General features: G+C 39.2%; 1 protein-coding gene across 3 annotated transcripts in view; it reads left to right on the forward strand.

Annotated features, from left to right (window-relative positions):
• The window catches only part of JAZF1 (JAZF zinc finger 1), a 284,997-nt gene that overhangs the window by 157,967 nt on the left and 108,825 nt on the right, over nt 1–18,205 (forward strand). The window lies entirely within an intron of this gene.

An 18,205-nucleotide genomic window follows, 5' to 3' on the forward strand; every position in this document is an offset into this window, starting at 1 on the left:
TGAGAATTAATAAGGTTAAAATTTGAGGATGGACTATTCAAATGTAAATCTTCTCAGATTCAACCAGACTTCTACCTGAAATCTGTATCTTTGTTGGCACGTCCGTATTTGGCCCAAGGTCCATGACACTTATTGACACTTCAGAGAGGCAGAATAGATGGTCAAACATTTCTTCTCGTGTCTTAATCCTGTCCTGTTTCCGAGCCCTGAATGAAGAAGATTGATGAAATATACTTTGAAGATGCAACTACTGATGCATTTGAGCTTTTACCAGCCATACTACAAATGAATTCTTATAAAAACTGATTCAACCTGAAACTTTACTTATCAATTATCAATTTGACTTTTAATAAGAAAAAGCAAAATTACCTTTCTTTTATGTGCCATGTTTTAAAGTTCATTTAAAAAATCTTTTCCCTGCCTACTTGCCTCAAAATAATGCACTTCCTCTTAATAATGCTGGTGCCGTGCTTCATAAGAGAGAAAATTGGTGGAAGAGATTTTTCTCTTCCTGAATCCTGTTCAAGTCCTGAATTTATCCATGAGAATATCTCTACAGAAGAATCTGATGCTTTTTTGAGTTGCTGTCCCATTTGTTCAGCTTTTTAAAATGTTTGATACTTTATAGTGGTTACTACTGCAGCTCTCCTGCCTATTTCTTAAATAAAACTTTCCCTTCTGTAACATAATACTGCCTTATTTGTATTAAATACCATGCCTCTGTAAAAGTATGATCATTCTCTCAGAACATTACTCTCACTTGCACTGGAGGGGAAGGTGCATGCAGATGCTTCCAGTAGCTGCTGGATTGAATATTTGTGACAGAATACAGAAACAGATGGATCAAAGTAACATGTCACTTGACAGATAATATTTTTTCTGTCTCATCTTATTTTTATGTTTGTGGTGACTAAGTCGATCATGTGTTTTTATTCATGTAGTCATATCTTTACACTCTGCCATCTGACTTGTTCTGGAGATGGAACAAGACAAACTTCAGATGGTAATTTAAACAAGATGTGCCGAATGAATTTTATTTAGCGCAAGGGGAATGCCTTTGGGTTTGGAAAGATTTATGCAGTTGGCTTTGTTTTTCTCTCTCTCGTTCTCGCTCTGTCTTTATCCATCTTTAAACTAAACAAAATATAAAATCCCCAAGATTTCTAAAATGCATGGCTCTTTTATGTCAGAAATGAAGATTAAAAAAGGATAAATCAGCACTTTAAGGAAAATCTCCAGCATTATTCTCAAATAAAAAAAAAATTAGGATGACTTAAGATGCAAAGTGAATTCTAGAATGTATTTTTGAAGACTATGAGAGAAAGTTGACTAGCTTTCCCCATGTGGTGTTCAAGCAGATAGAAAGTGAGAAGGCAAAAATAATCCACATCTCTCATTCATTCTCAGACTTCTCAAAATTACATTTAAGGTCTTGAATGAAAGATGTTTAACCATGCTAGAATTACCTACAAGGAGCATATGTATGTGGTTTAGTTAGCACGTATTTAGGTCATAAAAATAAATAGGTTCAAGACTCTCTTTTGGTAATACTTGAATTTATCAGTATTTTCATTTTGCCTTCAAGATCCTATGCTTAAGGCATTAGATTGGGACTTGGGAGATCTACTGTCAATTCGTATCTCTTCCACAGACTTCATATGTAGTCTTGGGTATGTCACTTAATCTCTGTTCCTTAGAAATGGAGCTATTTCCTTTCTCTTATCCATTGTCTGTTTTACATGTTTAGGCTCTGATCCTAAAGACAATACATATGTGCTTAAATTTGAGCATATGAGTGGTGTTACTGACTTCAAAGGGATGATGCATCTGCTTAATGTTAATTAAGTGTGTACGTATTTTCATCATCAAGGTGTTAGATTTTAAGCTATGTGGGGCAAGGACTGTCTCTGACAGCATCTGGACTCTTGATTGGGTTCTAGGCATAATGTAATATACCTATATAATGACCTTTTATTATGTAGCATGTTCATGAAGTTATTAAAGAAATCATGAAGGAGCATCACCTGTTCCAAATTGCTTGCAGAAATCAGAATTTGTTAGTGAGACCGGAGAGAAGATTTATACAGTGGTTTGATTTCAAAAGGAAAAGTGATATACATTTTTATATTTGTATTATATAGTACATTAAAGTGCTGAAAAGAAAAAGCTGCAGCCATTTCTGCCTCCTGTTTCATCCACTGAAATAACTACAGCGCATGGTTAGTCACTTCTCATGCTGATAATTTTTTTTAATTGGTTACAGACATCATGGAAAATTCCAAGCTATAAAGATAATTTTCTGGGAAAGTTCCTTCTTCTTCTTCTTCTTCTTTTTTTTTCTTTTTTTTTTTTAAAGATCATCTTGACCATCTTAGCTGAATTTTAATGACTTTGAGATTTGTGAGTTTACCATCTCTGGAATCTTGAGGCAATCCAGGTCAACCACATGTAATATTCATTGACTGTGGCCTGATTTTTTGCTTAGTAATCCAAAGTATACTTATATAAAGAGATAAGCACTGTTTTTGCATAGAACTATCTCAGTATATTTTGTTGAAATAAAAAGAGATAATAAAATAATTTCTTCTTACACTGAGCTGATGCTTACTATTTTAGCAGGGCTTATCTCTACAGACACGTGTAGGATCAGTCCACAGCAGGGACCAAAGATGAGTCTTTCTTGGGGTATAGAGGCATTCTCAGTCAAAAATGCTTGTTGTTTTTAATGCAATTTGTTCCCCATTTATATTTTTTTAATTATAGCATTAGATACAAAAGCCACAGCAAGAAGGAAGTTCCTGATGGTTTTCTGTTAATGTACTTTGCCATTTGTGTACTTAATTAAAAATCTAGCAAACCGTACAGTTCTTGAGTTTGGTCTCTGTGTCTGTGACATTTTCATAGATTCATAGATATTAAGGTCAGAAGAGACCATTATGATCATCTAATCTGACCTGCACAATGCAGGCCACAGAATCTCACCCACCCACTCCTGCGATAAATCTCTCACCTATGTCTGAGCTGTTGAAGTCCTCAAACCATGATTCGAGGACTTCAAGGAACAGAGAATCCTCCAGAAAGTGACCCGGGCCCCATGCTACAGAGGAAGGCGAAAAACCTCCAGGGCCTCTTCCAATCTGCCCTGGAGGAAAATTCCTTCCTGACCCCAAATATGGTGATCAGCTGAACCCTGAGCATATGGGCAGGATTCACCAGCCAGATAACCTAGGAAAGAATTCTCTGTAGTAACTCAGATCCCACCCCATCTAACATCCCATCACAGGCCATTGGGCCTATTTACTATGAATAGTTATATTTTCTTGCTCTTTACTTCATTTAGAAAGCTACTTTGGTAAAGATCTCTTCTTTTCACATTTGCACATGGTGACAACTCTCAGTAAAGGTTCTAGGGGAAAATTGGGCATGCAGAAAAAATATATTTCTCTATATTCTATCCCTCAAAAAACAAAGAAAAGACCCTGGTAGTGAATGTTCTTTAGACTGATGATCAAGCACAGAGAAAGATATTTTGATCTATTACGATGCTATACATTGTGGGCGAGATCACTATCCCGCTCTGCTCCCTATACACTGCTCACCAGCAACCACACACCACACAACAAAAACACTAACCCAGGAACCTATCCTTGCAACAAAGCCCATTGCCAACTCTGCCCACATATTTATTTAAGGGGACACCATCATAGGACCTAATCGCATCAGCCACACTATCAGAGGCTCGTTCACCTGCACATCTACCAGTGTGATATATGCCATCATGTGCCAGCAATGCCCCTCTGCCATGTACATTTGCTAGACCGGTCAGTATCTATGTAAAAGAATAAATGGACACAAATCAGACGTCAAGAATTATAACATTCAAAAACCAGTCCCTGGTCACTCGATTACAGACCTAAAAGTCACAATACTACAACAAAAAAACCTTCAAACACAGACTCCAACAAGAAACTGCTGAATTGGAATTAATTTGCAAACTATACACCATTAAATTAGGCTTGAATAAAGTCTGGGAGTGGATGGGTCATTACACAAAGTAAAACTATTTCCCCATGCTTATATTTCCCCCTACTGTTACTCACACCTTCTTGTCAACTGTTTGAAATGGGCCATCCTGATTATCACTACAAAAGGGTTTTTTTTCCTCCTGCTAATAGCTCACCTTAACTGATCACTCTCGTTATAGTGGGTATGGCAACACCCATTTTTTCATGTTGTGTGTGTGTGTGTGTGTGTGTCTTGCTACTGCACCCGATGAAGTGGGTTTTAGCCCACGAAAGCTGATGCTCAAATAAATTTGTTAGTCTCTAAGGTGCCACAAGTACTCCTCGTTCTTTTTGCTGACGCAGACTAACACGGCTACTCTGAAACTGCTCAAGTAGTCCTTTGGGGACTGTAACTAGATGAAACAGCTTAGATCAGTTCCTAACTATCTCTAACCTACCTCGTGGCCTGTACTGGGGTGGAACCTGACAGTTAATAAGGGAGCCATAATGGGCTTTTTTGATAGCCCACACTGTCTGTAGTGTTGAGCAGATGTAGCCTGCAATGTAGATTCTGTATTATATGTAGAAGTAATTAAGCAAAAGGGGGTATGTTAATTTCAGCTCTGTTCTAAAACCTGTAGAGATGTGTGGGGAATCAGGGTTTGATCATTTTTTGTTTTGCTTTATTAAATTTAGCAATGTGAGAAAAGAAAGTATCTAAACTCCTTAGAGGCTTTTACAAACAATAGAAAGCCAAAACCAACCAATCAAAAGTAGTTCAGTATAATTCCTATTTTTCTTACACAAAGAAACATCAAATATTTTCAGTCTAGATTATCTATTTTACATTTATAAAATAAGAAATAGAACAAATGTAAAATTGCCATGAGAGAAAGAGAGACAGCATGGTGTGAGTCTGTCATTGTAAGATTCTCTATTTTGTGTTGAATCCCAGAGTAGACTCCCCACAGCAGACAAATAGAGACTCTTCCCATTTAAGGGTCAGTGGACAGAAAATAGTATATATTTGTATTATAGTAGCACCTACAGGCCCTAACTGAGACAGTCCCCTTTGTGCTATGCAGTGTGCAAACACAAGCTAAGAGACAGCTCCTACCCCTGAATAATCTAAATAGGCAAGACAGTCAAAAGGTGGGAGGGGAAACAGAAGCATAAAAAGATGTTCTTCGAGTACTGGTCCCTATGTGTATTCTACACATGGGTAAACATGCACGCCCTGCGCCTGAGACTTCAACATTTTGCAAGTAGTGTCCATTGGTCTGGCTGTGTGCCCTGGGTCTCGTGCTCAGGACTGTGACACGGGCTCTGGGCAAGAACTGCTGACTCAGCCCTCTGTCATGCCAGCTCCCATTAAGGGAAGTAAATTGGAGCTGGCTATCGAAAACATGTGCCTAATTGGGGAAAGGGAGACAGCTGCCTGCCCAATTAGCCTGGGGCTATATAAAAGGCAGGGAGGAAGGAAGCCAGGAAAAAGAAAGGGAGCGAGGGAGCGGAAGCAGAGCGATAGCTCTTCCTTCCTGGGTGCAGACACTACAACCCAAGCTGTGTATGGTGAAAAGGTGCTGGGAGCACAACCTGTAAATAAATGGCACCAGTGGTTACTGAACCCCAGGGTCTTGGAGTGACTTTGTCAGCACAGCAGGGGCAGGAGTCAAGAGGGCAGGAACAAGCTCTTCAAGGAAGAAGGTTTTCAGAGGAGGAACAAGCTTTTATTCTGTGTTCTGTGTAGCACCTAACACAGTGGGTCTCAATCCATTTCTACATGTTACTGTAATACAAATAATATATTTTAACTATTTTTGTATGTCTTCTAGTTTATACACATTTTAAAAAATCATGGCATCTGAATTTTATATATCTGGACAAAAACATTACAGATTTTGCCTTTCATCTCTCCCTCAATTTCTTTTTGAGAAATGTGTGTTTAAGCTTCACCTACTGTGGTTTTTGGCCAGTCTTTGTCATCAACAAACTGCTGAGTTTCAAACCTCTGCCCATTAGGAGGCGAACCTGAAATTCTGTAATGAAGGGAAATTTTCATAATCTTAAAGTTGTTGTTTAAAACTTTTTTCCCCGCTACTAAGATCAAGTGACTTTATGAATTAACTCTATTAGACAGCAAATCTGTATCTTCGATACACCAGAACAAATTAGGCTTTAACAAATAATAAAGTAACTGAATAGTTAGAAGAATGGCTGGCTCTCTGCTGAGTCCATTTCCAGAGCCATTATAAATGAAATGCCCAAACAAAGTACTGCTGAAATGAAGTAAAAACCCAGGATGCTAAAAGGTCTAGTAGTTCTGTAACTGCTTTCCACACCTCGTTATTCCCCAGTAAATGCATTACAATATGAATGTCCTGACTTGACTGCATGAGTATAATAACTTGTTGGAGAGGTGTGCGAATATACCAAGAGCTACTATTTTCACATTCTGATCTCTGTGTGCATGCATGTGTGTGTTTGCACATGCATTTTGTGCAAGGCTGAAAGTTCGGTTTTCTTCCCAGTGCTCAGTTCACTGTACAAAGGACCCAAGGAACTTTGTGGCTCTCCTTGTTGTCTTTATGGAAATCACATGATGATTCATAAATAATGGTGACTAGAATAAAAAAAAATAGGTAAGGCTTTCATTTGTGGTGGGTACTGTACCACATTCTATATGTTAGAAATTCATAGAATATCAGGTTTGGAAGGGACCTCAGGAGGTCATCTAGTCCAACCTGCTGCTCAAAGCAGGACCAATCCCCAATTTTTGCCCCATATCCCTAAATGGCCCCCTCAAGGATTGAACTCACAACCCTGGGTTTAGCAGGCCAAAGCTCAAACCACTGAGCTATCCGTCCCCCTCACCCCCCAATTCATGAGTCATGCCTAGTGATTAGAGAACAAGTATGGGAATCAAGCGTTTTAGTTCGGTTTTCATGCTGTGCCAGTGTCTGTGTGTCTGTATTTGTGGAAATTGCTTACTGTCTTTGCCTGAATGTTCCATTTTGAAAAGTAGCTATAATAACCTGACTGGGTGCTGTGGGTCCTACTTATTGATTGGGAAGCTCTTTGAGATAATCTGCAAAAGACACTCATTTTAAATGTGTTTATTTTCAGGTATTGCAGGCACAAATTAGAGGTTCCATAATATCATAAAAAAGAAGGACATCACTTTTCAGAAACAGAAAAGCAAAGAATTTTTCTGGAGACTATTATCCCCCTTCTGACGAATTCAGGACTGGAATAGCAGAGGAGTGGCATGTTAGAGAGGAAATGCATTGGCAAAACTGAAGTGGGAAACTTGTACAAAGCAGCATTTAAATATTAAGGGCCAGGTTTTCAAATGTATTTATGTATAATTACTCTTACGCTAGAAGCAAAATTGTATATGTATATGTTACCATGGGTGCATGTGCACGATTGTACATTCCTGACCTTGAAAGTCTGGCCCTAAGTATATAACTGTCATTCAGTGTTTTATGTACATTTGTTTTATTTATGTTGTAGTTCTGTATTCGTTCTCATTACTGCTTTTTCTTGGGTCCCAAAGTTAGATTCCAGTGGTCTGAAAGAGTTAAACAAATGGCACAGTTAACTGAGTGACAATTCCTTGCAATAGCTTTATTCAAGTAGGTTTCACTATAGTACAATTCACAAGGCTGACTTAACACTTTGCACCCTGGCTTCCATGCTAGCAATTTATTTGAAGGCACTAGGTCTCTTTATCTAATTTCCCAGGAATTGAGAGAGTGTCTTCCTCAGACACATCTTTCCAAAAGTGACAGATAAAAGTACAAGTAGAGACAGTTATGAGCTTGTGGTTGGAAAGGCTCCCTGTACTTCCACCTGGATAGGACTTTATAGTCAATTGATAGCCCACCATTGTGCAGCACCACCACCTATTTGGAAACTCAAGGGTTTAAGATAACATGTCCTCCAATTTGAAAGATGCTGCTTGGTTTTCAACTCTTCTTTGCTTTCCTTCTTTTTACAGTGTTTTTCTGGTCTTTTCTGATGTTTCTGTTGGTGTCCTAATCTATATTCCTAATGGAATTACTATATTGGATCAGAACCCTGGCCTGTCTCTCTCTAACTGTGGGCAGGACCAGATGTTCTGGTGAAGCTGCAAGAAATGCTGCAATAGATAGTTTTGGAAGAACCTGCCTGTAGGTAAAGTTTTTTCCTACACTCTATCAGTTAGGGGTTGGTTTTATGCCAAGTAGCATGAGGGTTTATAATACTACCAAAACTCTTAAGGTTGTAGATTTCTATTTTTAATCATTGCTTTTGTAGCTCCTTGATGTTCTTGTTAGCCGTGTAAATATCCAGTCCATGTTGGAATCCTCCTCTGTTCTTGCCTTAAACAATACCTAGTAGCAGTGAGGTCCACTGCTGCTGTACTCTGTAAAGTATTTTCAACACACACTAATTAACAGGAGGAGTCCAATCTTAATTATCTGCATCTGCTCCCTGTGTGACATACAATAATTATTTTAAAGATCTACATTTTTTATCTGTGACCTCCTATCCCAGTCACTCTTATTTCAGTTACTTACAGTGGCCATTGCTAAAAGGTCAATATTTATCAACAGTTTAAACAGGGTCCTTGGGGCTATACTGTTTGAGAGGGGTTGCTGGGAAGCTTCAATCCTACATAGGTGATTGATTGATTGATTGTCAGGGCTGATGTTGGCTTTATTAGCCACTAGCCTTGCCTATAACAGCGTGATTTGAATATTTACATTACTGCACCACTGAAAGGATGCTCTTAATGGGGCCTTTGGGACACATGGTAAACATCTACTAACCAATAGGAGATTATTATCCTCTAGCTATGTTCAGTTCCTAGAGAGAAGTTGTTCTCAAAATGCCATGAATTTGGATTGAACTGCTTATAGCAACCTTTGCAGTAGAAGAAAAACTGGAAATGTTATGATTTTAGGTAGAGGAGTGAATATTCTTTTGGTGAAGGATATTCTAACTTACCTCATATCACATGCTAAGAATATTGTCTTTATGCTCTTGCAGGGGAGATTTTAAAGGCATGAAGGGAACTCCCTTTCACTTTCAGTGGGAGTTGTGCGGCTGACTGCTCTTAGGTTTTATGGCTACATTACCAAGCCTGCTTTAGTTCTGCAGTTTTATATAATTAGTTGTACACTTGTAATAAGGTGGGAAGCCAGAGAAAATACAATATTTTGAACACTGAAGCTGAGTTATGCATCCATATTATATTGTGTTCATATAATACCTTGTTTTCCTTGTCACGGGTTTTATGAATGTTTATTTTAACACACTGGAATTTTCAAAGGGTATGTCCACACAGCAACTGGGAAGTGCCTGTCTCCACTGGGAATTACAGGTGTGTGCTAGCTCTGCTTGAGTTAGCACCTAGAAACACCAATGTGGCCGCGCCAGTGCAGGCAGCAGGTCGGGCTGGCCTCCTCGGTAAGTACCCTGGGGTTCAGGCAGGACTGTACTCGGGTGGTTAGCCCTAGTTGCTGCCCACACTGCAGTGGCCACGTTGCTATTTTTAGGGACTAGCTTGAGCAGTGCTGTGGTGTTATATCTACCCATACTGGGAATTATACCTCCCGGCTGCTGTGTAGAAACATATCCTCAGTGTTGCGTGCAGTGTTACCTTACTGATTACCAATAAGGTAAACTAGAGCTGTGCCGCTAAAGACCTATGCGTCTAATTGAAAGTTTGCACCATAGTTTTAAGAGTCCATAAAATGTTGTTGTGATTTCCTCCCTGAATGCAGTAGTTTCATTTTGTCTGTCTGGTTTGGCTGAAACGTTTTAGTTGAATTTTCCAGCAGTTAAACTTAGAATCACAATAGATAGCAGCAGGAGCTTCCTAAAAGTGGGGGGACCCACCGGCACCCAAACCATGGCCCACCCTTGCGCTGCCCCTTTCCCCAAAACCCCTTCCCTTGAGGCCCCGCTCCTTTGTTGCCTCTTCCTCCCCACCAAGACCCAGCCTCCCGCTCACTCCTCTCAGCCCCTCCCCCCCGTCACTCTCCCTTATGGCCTGTAAAAAGTGATATGGCCATGGCCCACCCATTCCAGTGCCCCTGACCAGCAGTACTGAAAACAAAACTTCTGTGTCAATTCATCCCGCTGCAATAAATAATGAATGATTTTTCTGTAGACTTAAGAGGCTGATCAGCAAATATTCAAGTAAAAAGAAAGATGCCTATTGACTTCAGTGGGAGTTGGATCAGGTTTAAAAGCCTGTAAATCTGCAGGTCTCTAGTGATGGTGTCTGAATGACTTTCCTTAGCAAATTATTCCATTGTCTATTTAACATGAAAAAGTTTCCTAATTTCTAACTCAATTTCTCCCCCTTCTGAGCCCCTTCAGGTGATTGCTTCTTGTTAATACTGCAGCTAAATCATCTCAAAATTGACATCTCTGCTGCAGAGAATTATTCCAGCCAAGTCATTACCTATATATTTTGATCTCCAGTAATAAATAAGGCAAGTTGAGTGAATTCCTGGCCCTATTAAAATTGATGACAAAACTCCCATTGACTTCTCCAGAGCCAGAATTTCACCCAATGAGCTTTATTCACAAACTTAGTCCTTCATCTGGAAAGTACTCATGCATGAGTTATCCACGTACCTAAATGTCTGCAGGATTGGACCATATCCAACTAGGTGGTGATTGCCACAAATTGAATGTCCTGTCTGAGGGCTTAATTTTGAACTCTCCACAGTATAAATCAAGAATAACTCCAGTGAACTTAATGGTTTTAGTGGTGTGTAAGTGATATCAGAATCAGGCCTTTGGCCTCTCTGGTGACTGTCATGATTGCGATGTGGTGCTTTTTAAAAAAAGATATTGTGCAAGGATCAAACAATTTTAATTAATCCCACAGCTGAATTTAGTAAGTATCTGTATGTCCAATTTCAAATTGTAATGTTTAATAGACGTTTATAGAAGTAGACTGACAATCTGTGAGCAAACAAAACTAATCAAACCACCGTCTTACGGAACATTGGCACAACCCCAGGAAATGTTTTCTCAAAAAGGGGTGGTTTTAGCATGATTGGAAAGACTTCCGGCAGATGTGGCCCGTAGTACAAGCTTAACAATATTAAATGAAAAGCTATACGTTAATTTTTTTGTAAAAAACAGCCATGTAAATGGAATGCATTTTGGTATTGTTTTCATATGAACTGGGAAGCATGTTCATTACTTTCTCATAACTTATTTCCCTGCAGTTATTTCATTGATCTGGCGAATATGCATGTTTAATATGCAAGTGGATAATGTGTTTCTTAAATAAAAATACTGTTTGACTTTGCCAGGCTTGAGGTATTTACAGGCTAGCTGACTTATTCTACAGCTCAGATGTCAATTAAAAGAATGTGTTTTCCTGCTTGCTATGCTGAAATGGTCTATAATCACTTACACAAATTAAGATTAATAGCTTCTGTGCTTTGCTATTTTAACATCAAAAGGTTTATTGTCCACAGTTCTTGAAAAGTCTTTCTCAGATAAATATTATAGACCATAATAATCCCCCAGTCTGCAGTATTTTTGCTTTTTAAAAGGAATGTGGTTTCTCTGCTGTTTGGTCCAATGTATGTTCTCTTTAGAAACTGGCTAATTTTTGCTGGCATACAAACTTGGTTTGAGAGGTCATTGTAATCAGCAGGGCTGGGGACAGAATTCAGAAGAGAGTTATTTGTAGTGTGCTGGGACACTTTCATAGTGAAACCTGAAACTGGGTGAAACAAACGTGAAACTTGGAGCAGGTTCATGAAATGTTTGCTGAGGTTTGCAAGCCTGGGCTGAATTTCAGGCAGAACTGTGTTGACTGATTGGGGAGAAAACCATGAGAAATGTAGTGGTTTTCATATGGCTTCGTCTTCACATAATCCAAAATACTGTGATTTTAGCAGAGTTCCAAGTTTGTTCAAACTAAAGTGAAACTGAAGTAGTTTGAGTACATGTAAACTGATACAAACGATGTGAGGTGTGGTAGGGAGTTTGATCCGAACTGTAGGCAGGAAGAGGAGGATGAATAATAGTTTCCTTTCTCCCAGTAGAACAGAGAGGGAAGCACTGGCATAGACAGAAGCTCCTATCATATTGGGGGTGAGGAATTGAGACATTCTCTCTCATCCATTAGTGGGCGGGGGATATGAAAGGTTGGGAATTGGTGGGAAGATGGGCTCTCCTTCCCAGATACAGAGGAAAGAGAGGCCCATTAGTGTAAGAAGAGAAAAGGAAAGCTCCCCGTTAGATCCAAGTTGGGTGTCTCACAGCTATAGGAAGAGGGTGAGCAAGATGAAGTTGAGGGAGTTGTTCTTTTCAGTTGTTGAGAGGTGTAAGTGCAGAAGGATGTGGGGTATGGGGGAATTAGAGTAGGGGAACTCTCCCTTTCAGCATGTAAAGGTGAAAGGGGTGAAGAAAGGAAAAGCCCTCTTGGGGTGAAACTGCCCCTAGCAGCTGAGTTATGGATGCCTGAAATTCATTCACAAAGAAAGAACAGTGCAAAAGAGGTGACCCGTAAGCAAGGGCCAGGACCAGTACTTCAGGGGTAGTTGGGGTCCAGGATCCCTTCCCAGCAGCTGGAGTGGGAAGGCACTGGACTTCTCATGAAGGCGCTGTTCCTGGATCTTGGTGTGTGGGAACTGATGAAAGCCTCCTATTTTGTATTGGCCTCTAGCTAGTAGATTTAGTCCTGGTTGTTAGGTGTCTGGTAAAAACTTCAGTTCCTTATTATAACTGATGCTGGGACTCAGAAAATATATTTGCTGATGTCTGTGATGTCCTTTGTGAGGCCCTTTAAACGATAATCACTTGTTCTTATGAAGTGTAATGCATTTTATATTTTAATACACTTTTATTTAAAAACAATCCATTTATTTGCATCACAACTGTCACATATACAATTATACGTATCTGTGGTGTAGTGACTGGACCTTGGAATGATTTTGCAGTTGTATCACTGCCAACCTCCAATAGCTGCTTTTCTGTCACCAAAGGCCAAATCACTTGATTATTATTTGAAACTGCTAAAATGTGTAATAGTACTCAAAAAAAGTTTGACAAAAATGAATTTTCCATAATAAATAATACACTTTTTTCAGGTCATATTGTGTAACAAAAACATATACCACTGCAGGGTGGGCAGCCTAGTCTCCTTTGTACACAAGTAGAGCTACCGTTAGCACTAATGGGAATTATGGACACATCAGTGGAAGACTAGAGTGCCTAGTCTAATGCAAGAATCAATCAATAGGCAATGTATTAAACATTTTCTGTAACCCATGTCAGTTTGAGACCATAATTAAAGTTCTCTCAAGAATTGTTTATCATCCAGATGGACCAAGTAATGTTTCAAATCCTGCAAATAATGTTTCTTGGCATCTGTATTTACAAAAGATGGTGTGTGTCACAGATAACTTCAAGTCTGTTTAGCCAAGGGATTGTGTATCCTGAGGCAACCATGGGAAACAATAGTGTTTAAAAGCAGGAATGTTAGCAATCTTGCACCATTGGCCTCCAGTGTAGTCTATATCGTGATTTCACTTGTGACCAAGAGATGGTGCTGACTTTCAACAGCTGGTTCACAATAGATGCACCAGAAATATGACTCCAGTAATGAGTGATGGACACTGAAGCCTTGAATCAACATAACATTGACACTTACTCTTGGGGATCAAGGCTCCAAGCTGTGAACATAAAAGGGGCCAATTGAGAGAGTTTTGACAAATGAATTGCTGTTCCTAGAAAGTATACCAAGCAGAATTTTTATGATCAGGTCAGTGAAATGGCTCTGGGGAAACTGTACATAGGAGAAGAACAAAACCAGATGTTCTGTGAGGAACAAACCCACCATGATGGCTCCGATCTACAAACACTAGTGGCTATTAACCTTGTTGTAGTTCTAACAACCTTGTCTTTTTCTTTCCTGAAATACTATTTTTTTAAAGTTGTAAGTAAAGGGTGATGTTGCAAATGATCAATTAAACTGTGTTCTGGAATGCAAGTCGGAAATAAGCAAATGCAAGTGAGAGACATGGATGGCATCCTAGATGAATTGTTATGCCTCCATGGAATGGTTGAACTGAATTTTTAAAAAATGGTATGTAACTTAATTTTTCAACTGCATTTTCTTTATTAGTATTAAAATGGTAGTTTGTTTATCTGTAGTATTTGTTATGATGGCAGCAGTTATAATGTATTCACCATATACTTTTATTTTAATTTTCTAGACGCTCGCCCTTCCTAGGGGCTTTTATTTTGTCTTGTTTACTGTCCAAACTGGCCATTTACCTGGCTTAATGGAGATACACCCAGGGGACACTTTGCCAGGGTGGTTGCTGAGTTGAGCCGATTGCCATCCTACCTCTCCTGGCCTGGTTATGAGATTTGGTCCAGCTTTGGTCCAGCTTCTTATACTGCTGGTTATCAGCTCCAGTGTCTCAGAGCCCATCATCACAGTCGGGGCTGGCAGAGGTGACTACTCAGCTGTGTGATTAGGAGGTGTCTGGTAGGTAAAGGAAGGTGATGGAGAGTGATGTAGTCTCTGGCGGGTGAAGGGATTAGGGCCCTCTTTGAGAGAGGGAAGGGAGTGGAAGGAGACAGGAGCAGGAGCTGAAGGCAGTGTGTAGAGGAGAAGAAAGACAAGTTCGTTCACCCCACTCATGCATTAGGATTTTGAGGCCGAGAATAGTCAGTCTTAGGGCTCTGCTGGTTAAAATTGTAGATGAAGAGAGATGGTTTGTAGCTGTAGCACTCTTTCAGTTGTGCAGTTCAGTTGCTGCAACGAGAAAGGCAATGAAATGCATGTCAACTTACCTGACAATGACAAAGAAAATAACAATTATTTTCATTGTTAAAAGAATACCATAATTTAGGCACAAAACCCTTCAGTATAGATGAACAGAATTATTGATGATGTTGTTTTCTTACAAGAGTGTCAAAGGGGATGGCGTCAAGTGTTCAAGATAAGGAAATGCTACAGTTGGTAATATAAAATTACGTTAAGGATTTCTGTTTTAGTTCATACCAGTTTTTCCATCTTTCCTGAACCAGCACAGCTTACTACTTGTACCAGATTAATTGCTGAATTACTTCTCTGTATTGTTTTATTATTGGGAGGCAGGATGGCTCAGTTGCTAGAGTGCTAGACTGAGAGTCAGGATACCTGACTTCTGTCCCCAGCTCTTCCACTAACCTGCTTTGTGATTTTGGGTGAGTCGCTTCCTTGTTTTTTCTCTCCGTTTCCTCATCTGTTAGTTGGGGATAGTAATACGTAATAAGGGCTTTGAAATGGATGGATGGAAAAATGCTATATAACAGCTAAGGATTATTACTATTGTCGACTGTGTATCAATAGTTAGTAATACATTTATTAGCTGCATATCAATAGTTAGTAATACATTTATTAGCTGCAGTCACAGGAATTCTAAACTGGTCTCAGCATCTTTAATATCTCCAAATAGGGACATGTCTGTAACATCCTAATATAGGAATTTGCGGGATATATCCTGGAATATCGCTTGCATAAGTTTTTTTTATATGCCAAAAGCCTTTCAATTTGGGACAGTCTCAGATGATTTTCCCCCCTTCCCCCAGCATTTTTTTCTGTGAATTTTATTTTATAAGACCAAACAAGATGGAAAACCTGGGGTGGATTAAATCCAAACCTTCCCTAAAACGTGAACAAAGGCTTTGTTCTGGTTTAAAATATATTGGCTAACCTTTTCCCCTTCAACTTTTCATTTTCATACATATCTAGATAGTTCTTTGTGATGTGGCCTGGACTAGAAGCAAAAATACCTGCTTCTGAAGTTTCTTGCTTCCTGTCCGGAAACTAGGTACAGTACAGTACTGGCAACTTTATAAGAGAGCTTGTTCCCAGGAGACTTCTAGCCATTTTTTTGCAAATTCAGCAGTTTCCAATAATTTGGTTACAGTTAAATCACCAAATTTCTAGGTGTATTTTTCAACAGAAGCAAATTTTCATGCTGTTTGAGGTTCACCCATCTCTGCTTAAAAATTTAGTTTGTGATTAAAAACACGGCAGTGTGAATAGAATTGATTGTACTTGGCATTTATGTAATAAAGAATGTGGATTTGTTGGCTCCCTAAACTTGCCATTTGTCAGAAAATAGGCAGTTATGAATTTCAACATATGGTATGCATAAAATATTACTAAAATTAGGCTACATAAACTTCAGAAAATATATTCTAAATAAATATCAGAATTAGTTTGTAGTCTTTTGAAGTTTTTCATGTAATATGTGTTATAGTTAATAAAAAGCCCACACCTCAAAATATTTGTTGTCCAGGCTTGATATTTAGCTATAGTTTCTGTGGAATTAGTGGGTTTGAAATCTCTTTGGCTGAGAATATTTTAGTCCAGATGTCCACAGCATTATATAATTGCCTTTTGATATGTGACTTGCCAGCTAGGAAAACTTTGGTTTGTGTGAAATTTGCATAGCCATCAGATATTTGTTACATGCTTGGAGAGGGGGAAGGGTGAATGAGTTCTGGATTATACTAATACTTTGCTAATGCCCCATGCTACTGCCAAAGTAGCAACAAAGAGGAGCTATGCTTTTTCATTTGTTCTACGCAGTTAAATTGTGAGCCTGTGCATTATAAAGATTAGATTCCCTTTTTCAGTGGTGTCTTTTATACTGAAGAAACTGGCAGAACTTTAATCTCAAAATTATTCCACCTTTTTAAAATCTCTGCGCTTTTTGTTGAATAAAATAGTTGAGATATATATAAAAATAGAGAGAGAGCTCCATATAATAAATACCTGTGTCCAAGCATTTCTAGGCCTTAGAATAATGAACACACTAAAATATTTTTCAGAGTAGCAGCCGTGTTAGTCTGTATTCACAAAAAGAAAAGGAGTACTTGTGGCACCTTGGAGACTAACCAATTTATTTAAGCATAAGCTTTCGTGAGCTACAGCTCACTTCATCGGATGCATTCAGTGAAAAATACAGTGAGGAGATTTATATACACACAGAACATGAAAAAATGGGTGTTTATCATGTACACTGTAAGGAGAGTGATCACTTAAGATGAGCTATTACCAGCAGGAGAGTGGGGGGGGGCGGGGAAGAAAACCTTTTGTAGTGATAATCAAGGTGGGCCATTTCCAGCAGTTAACAAGAAAGTCTGAGGAACAGTGAGGGCGGGGGGAATAAACAAGGGGAAATAGTTTTACTATGTGTAATGACTCAACGACTCCCAGTCTCTATTCAAGCCTAAGTTAATTGTATCCAATTTGCAAATTAATTCCAATTCAGCAGTCTCTCATTGGAGTCTGTTTTTGAAGTCTTTTTGTTGAAGAATAGCCACTTTTAGGTCAGAAATCGAGTGACCAGAGAGATTGAAGTGTTCTCCAACTGCTTTATGAATGTTATAATTCTTGACATCATATTTGTGTCCATTTATTCTTTTACGTAGAGACTGTCCAGTTTGACCAATGTACTTGGCAGAGGGGCATTGCTGGCACATGATAGCATATATCACATTGGTGGATGTGCAGGTGAACGAGCCTCTGATAATGTGGCTGATGTGATTAGGCCCTGTGATGGTGTCCCCTGAATAGATATGTGGACACAGTTGGCAATGGGCTTTGTTGCAAGGATAGGTTCCTGGGTTAGTGGTTCTGTTGTGTGGTGTGTGGTTGCTGGTGAGTATTTGCTTCAGATTGGGGGGCTGTCTGTCGGCAAGGACTGGCTTGTCTCCCAAGATTTGTGAGAGCGATGGGTCGTCCTTCAGGATAGGTTGTAGATCCTTGATGATGCGTTGGAGAGGTTTTAGTTGGGGGCTGAAGGTGACGGCTAGTGGCGTTCTGTTATTTTCTTTGTTGGGCCTGTCCTGTAGTAGGTGACTTCTGGGTAGTCTTATGGCTCTGTCAATCTGTTTCTTCACTTCAGCAAGTGGGTAGGGGACTACACTTCTTTACATTTACCTGTTTTTGCTACAACAATTTTAAAAGACTAGATATTAATCGATCCTAAAACAGTGGCATATCCCTTCTTGTAGATGTCTCAATAATAGCAATTATTAATAATGTGTCTGTATTTTCATTTTAAGCCATTTCTTTTCCCCATGTCATTTATTATTTTGATGTAAAAATTCATTCCTAGCTGAAACTGGGCATAAAAGTCCTGAATTCCTTGCTTTACCAGATGTAA

Source organism: Chelonia mydas, chromosome 2, assembly GCF_015237465.2.
Source record: "Chelonia mydas isolate rCheMyd1 chromosome 2, rCheMyd1.pri.v2, whole genome shotgun sequence".
In the NCBI taxonomy this organism is placed as follows: Eukaryota; Metazoa; Chordata; order Testudines; family Cheloniidae; genus Chelonia; species Chelonia mydas.